The sequence below is a fragment of the Acomys russatus genome, chromosome 22, assembly GCF_903995435.1.
Source record: "Acomys russatus chromosome 22, mAcoRus1.1, whole genome shotgun sequence".
NCBI lineage: Eukaryota > Metazoa > Chordata > Mammalia > Rodentia > Muridae > Acomys > Acomys russatus.
Window position 1 is genome coordinate 25,349,613 of NC_067158.1, and position 6,000 is coordinate 25,355,612.

Genomic DNA, 6,000 nt, shown 5'->3' on the forward strand with positions numbered 1-6,000 from the left:
TGGCACTGCTTCTAGCTTTGCCCTGGCTCTGGGCCCAGAGAAGGCTTGAACCCTGCCTGCTTCTAGGGATGGGGTGGGCGCCCGGGCTCCCAAGGACCTGAGGACATGGGCGGGGCCTGTCATTCCTGGGGTGGGGCTGGTATTGGAATGTTTGCACTCAATGTTTGTCCTGGGGGGGGGGGGAGGTATGAGAGCAGGGGGCGGTGCGGGGGTGTTCAGGGCACTGAGGCCCAGCTGGGTCTACAGCTCAGTCAGCCAGGGTTAGACAGAGGGACCCTCAGCCGGGATGGGGAATTCCAGGGCCAAAGACCTGACACAAAAGGGTTCTTCCTGCCTCCACCCGGAGCACTTATGGGCCCTGGCTGTGAGGCCTGCACACAGCCCACACGGACGAGCCCAGCCCGCTCCGCCCCTGTTAGTCGCCCCCTCCCGGGGCTTCCCAGCCCGGCGCGGAGATTATGCAAATCCCCGGCGGCTCCTTAATTAAATCCCTAACGAGGCGCTGGGGCCGGGCCAGGGGCGGCGCTGAAAGCTGGGGTCACGCTCCGGAGGGGCCCCGCCGTCTGTGCCGCGAGGGGCCAGCTCCGGGCCAGGCCTGAGCGCAGCGCGCGGAGGGGCGGCTCAGTCCAGGACCCGCGCGCGGCTTCTCTGGCCTCGTGTGCGCGCCGCTTCACGCCGAGTCCCCGAGCATTGCGCGGGGGGCCAGTCCCCGGCAGGGAGGCCGTGGGCGGAGCGGCCGTCGGGGCCGGGGCCCCCCGCGCCCTGCGCTCCCCTTTCAGCCGCCTGTTGTTGGGCCAACAGCTCGGGCCGCAGCCGCCTGAAAGGCCGGGATTAGCGAACATTAGCGGCCTTTGAGCGGCGCCCGGGGCGCCCCTTCCCGGCCACGCCCCACGCGGCCTAGCCCTCGCCCCCTGGGACTCTGCGCTCTGGGCCGCAGGGGCGTGTCAGGCATAGGGCCGCAGCCAACTCTGCAATCTGGCCGCCCACCCCGGCGGGCAAGTCTTCGGGACAAGCCATACCTTGATCATCTTTGGCTGCCAGGGGGGAGGTCGCAGCCCCTTGGCCACCAGGTTTGCGGGGGAGATGTGTGCTGCCCACCAGGCCTCTGGCTTCCGATTTTCCTCCTTGCGAAACACTGTTTCCTTCAGGCAGCCGGCTGGATTTTCCTAAACTCAGCGCCAACCACTGTCCTTTTCCCTTCGTTCCCTCCCTACCAGCCTGGACTCTGGGGTGTATAGGCAGGTTAGTCCGACTTCCGCTGTGTTACTCTGGTCTGAACCTTTTGTCTCAGTCCTGGGACTCTGAGGCGTGTCTCCTAATGGGAGGACACTTCCCAAAATAGAATTAAGGGCCAATTCCCTTTTTCTGAGTTCTGTCTGTATCCTGGACACAGGACTTGGATTAAAGTAGGGAAAAGAGGTGTTCTTACGGGGGCATTGGTACTCACTTTTTACAAATAAAGTGCCCAGATCACTGTCCAGCTCCACTGGAGCAGGAGTCTGCATCCCTCTAGCCTAGGCCAACTCCCTCTGGCCACCTGTCTTTTAAGGAGTAGGGGTGTGGGTTGCCCTCACAATGGTCCTGCAGCTCCACCCCGCCCCCAAGGCTCCACCAGGGCTGGCCGACCTCTCCTTAATCCTCCGTTCTGTTCTTGCTCAGTGCTGGGCGTGGGGCAGCCTGCTAGCCCACCTGCCTTTTGGGACCTGTTGAGCCACCCAGACTGATAGACATGGGCACACATGCCCCCACATGCACCCCACACACACCTGCAGCTCCAAGTGCCCCCGCCCCAGGAGAGTAAACATCTTCACCTGAGGAAGCAGCAGGCTCTGAGAGAAAAAATGTGGCCAAACCTGACCCAGGCAGGCTGTAGAGAGCTGGCAGCCCCCACTTCTGTACCGACAGAGTTATGTTGGCCTCTCAAATTTGGTGGTAAGTCATTGACAGCCCCACCGCCTTCCACCCATGGGCTGGCACCCACATTGATTCTAGGGCCTGGTAGGTGGGCATCCCTTTCAGGGTAGGACTTGATGTTGGTGTGTGTGTGAACACAAAAGTGGGTTGTTCAGCCAGGCTTGGTGGCGCACGCCTTTAATCCCAGCACTCGGGAAGCAGAGGCAGGCAGATCGATGTGAGTTTGATGCTAGCCTGGTCTACAAAGTGAGTCCAGGATATCCAAGGCTACACAGAGAAACCCTGCCTCGAAAAAAAAAAAAAAGTGGGTTGGTTCTCTTGGAGCATGGACAGTCCCAAGACCACCTCCTCATTTGCCCTGCAGTTTTGTCAAGAGAAGCCAGGCTTGTCCTACCTGTATACTCAAGGTAAATTTTTTTTTCTTTTCTTTTTTTTTTTTTGTTTTTTGAGACAGGGTTTCTCTGTGTAGCCTTGGCTGTCCTGGAACTTGCTTTGTAGACCAGGGTAGCCTCAAACTCACAGCGACCTGCCTGCCTCTGCCTCCCGAGTGCTGGGATTAAAGGCGTGCGCCACCACCGCCCGGCCTCAAGGTAAATTTTGCCATTGTGTTGCTGTGTGTCACTACAGAAGGGTTAGGACCATATGAAGATCTACATGCAGCTTAGGAGAGAAATCTCGCTCTGGTCCCGCTCACAGGGCCTACCAATGCCTAAGGCAGAAAGAAACCTGTGGGCACCTTCTGTCCTGGGCCCCAGCAGGGCAACCCTGTGCCAGGAAGTCTGCCTCTGCCACAGGCAAGCATCTGTGACTAACTCTGACCCCCCCCCTTCAACTTCTGGAACAGCAGAGTGAGGAAGGCTAGGTCCCGGTGGGCCCCCACTACTTTAGCTATGACAAGAACGGGGCCTGGCCAGATCCTATGGCTCTGAAGAAACCACAGGAGCCTGGGGTTTCTTTTGGAAACCCGATCAAGTAATGATAGGGTTGGTGTGGGGCAGCTGACTGAGGGGAGCCATCCACCACCAGCAGCTGAGGACCCTCATGTCCCTGCCCTTCTAGGCTTCTTGCCTAGACCCCTTTTGTACCCCAAATTCTCATCTTCAGTCTGACTGGCTGGCCTCCCTTTGTGAACAGGCAAGCCTGTTTTCCGAACAGAACTTTCGGACGCTCCTGGGTCAGCCGCGACTGCTCTTGTGAGTCTTCTGGGGTAGGTGGGATGTCATACCAAAAAGGCTGTACCCCAGCATTGGTCAACCTGTAGGCCCTGACCTAGACCCCTCTTTGCTTGGTCTAGGTGAGGACCAGGAAGAGCAGCAGATCAGCTAAGGTGAAAAGGAACAGGCCCAAGAGCCCTCGTGTGAAGGGTTCTTCATGCGTGTTAGAGCTCCACAGTCTTAGCTGGGCCGCTCTGGGTCTGCTATCTACCTCCTGGTCAGTCCAGCAGTCCCAGGAGAACCAGCACAGAGATAGTCCAGGGGCATCTGGAGTGGCTTCCCGTACCCTGCCACCCACTGTGAGCCAAGATCTGTTGTTACCCCCAACCATCCCCAAGCACCCTGAGACTGGGCCCTGCGAACTCAGCTCTTAAAAGGAACCATTGAGGAAGGCACCTCATGCACAGATACCATGACTGCCATCTTGCCATGGAGGATGGGGTGGGGTGGGTAGATGTGGCCACACAGGACTCCTAGGCACCAGGGTACACACCACACAAGACAGGCCAGCAACAGAGCCCCCCCCACCCCCCTCAACTGCTTTAGGCCAGGCGGGCAGTTTTAATTACCCTCCTCACCGGGCCCATTGAGCTCTTGCTAATCTGGGGCCTCCTCTGTGGGCAGCTCAGGCGGTCGCCCCCTCCCCCTGCGGGCCGGGCACAGGGTCCCCGGGTTCTCACGTCCAGCCAGCCCCAATTAAAGCGAGCTCCGCAGGGCTGCTGCTGCGCTAATGAGCTCTGTGGGCTGCTGGGCTCAGCGCCAGGGGGCGCAGGGCGGGGGTGGGATGGGGGTTGGAGTCGGCCCTGGAAGGGTGACTTGGGTCCATTCCCAGGGGAGAGGCTCAAAAGACACCCCCCACTTAGCCCACCTGGCAGGATGGGCAAGCAGGATGAGCTTTTTGCCTCTTCCCCCAAGAGAAAGGCCTGTCTGGGTGAGGCCTTGGGAACTGCACTTGGGAGTCAGGGTGCACCCACAGCAGCGTAGGGGCTGAACTTCCTGAAGGCCATGTGGCTGGCTAGCTAGGGGGAGTAGAGTGCAGTGAGAGGGTGGACTTTGGGGTCCCAGGTGCTGGCTCTGAGCCCCTTCAATAGTTGGAGACAGAGTGGCAAGCTCAGGGAGTTGCCAATGGCTTTGAGGCCCACCTGGCGTGCCCATCTGAGACTGGGAGGTTACCCCCTGATAGCCTTGGTGGGTTTTGCAAACTTCCTTCTAGTCCAAGATCTTCTGGCCTCTTGGGGGCTGTGGTCTGGGCAAGGGACCAGGTTTGGCCTTGAGCCCCATGCTAAGGCCCAGCATTCATGGTTAATAGAAGGAAGAGGACATCGGAGGGTCTCTGGGAGAGTCCCTGGCAACACTGAATGCTAGACTAGGATAGATGGTTGTTGATGGCTGCTGGCGAGAGGGCTGTATGTTCATGGATAGGGAAGGCCACTGCCAGGAGCATTCCCCGCCCCCAGCAAGCTTTCCCAGCCCGCTGTACTGTGCCGCTGTATTGTCCTGTGTGGTCTTGGAGTGCCACTTCTCCTGGGCTGAAATCTACAGGCTGAACCCTGAGAAGCCAGCTCTGTGGCCAGGGACTCCTGTGCTCTTTGCCCTGCCCAATGCTGGAGCCTCATGGTATAGTCCCCGGGCTTCCAAATCTGAACCATGGTGCATCCTGGTAGCCCCCTTACACCTACACACTGCCATTTTGGGGGGCTCTAAGCTTCGAAAAAAGTGAACCAGAGCCTTGGCATGCAGATGAACAACAGGTAGCCTTTGGGGCCTCTGAGCAGGCTAGGATATGGCTAAAAACACAGACCTCATCTTTTAGGTGCCAGCAACCTGTATCTGAATCCTGACCCTGCTAATGGTGAGCATGCTTGGGGCCCAGTGTTTGATTGGCAGGGGCTCTGTTGAAGACTGCGGACATGAAAAAGTACACATGAACACGTAGCCCCAGGGAAAGCACAGGCCTCGTGCCTGGGGCAGCGGTGGGCGGTGGGGGGTGTCTTGGCCCAGCTTTGGCTGAGTTGGGGCTCAGTAAATATCTGTGGTGTGTGGCAGTGGAGACCAAATTTATACGCTGGGATTTGGAGGCCACAGGATGACCCAGTTTACTGGGAGAGCCAGAGGAGCTGCACAGGCAAAGGCAGGGCGGGGGGGGCGGTTGACAGAAGCCAACACCGGCCACACAGAGTCATAGGTGCTTCTCACACATGTCCAAAGACCCAGAGGTAATGGGGGACCCAGGGAAGCCCACTGGAACCTGAGAGCTGAGAACATCCCCAGGCTAGTCTCTAGCATGTACATTTCCTTCCCTCCTGCCCCATCTCATATAGTGAGCCCAAGGCCATGAGAATGTGTTAGGTCAACACAAGATGGTTACCTTCTCTGGGCACAAAGCAATGGCTGCAAGCTATGAAAGTGCGTAGAGCTGGCATAGGCCTCCTTTTTGGACACTGTGTGTCTGGACATGAAAGCCAGTGGGTACAAGAGCAATTTGTGTTGTACGATGTAAGCAGTAAGCAGTACACTTCCCCTTCCTGTGTGTCTCCTGGGGCCACGAGGCTCTGTTGAGCTGAGAGTGAGCTAGGGAGGTGCCTGGGACCTGCGGGAGACAGGATCAGTCTGAGTCCTGGAGAAAAGCTGCTGGGACACAGGAAGAGGAATAAGCTGCTGGCTCCCAGCCTTTCTTCCCTTGGGCCTTGGCCCTTAGTACCTCTGCTCTCTCTCGCTCGAGCCTGGTGCCAGCCCTTGTTCCCTGGACAGCCGGTGAGCGCTAGAGGTGTTATCTGTGGCAGCAACAGAATGGACACGTCGCGCCCAAAGGAGGTGTCGGCGCCTGGGAAGAGGCCAACTAGAAATCCAACCTCACTGGCTACAAAACTGG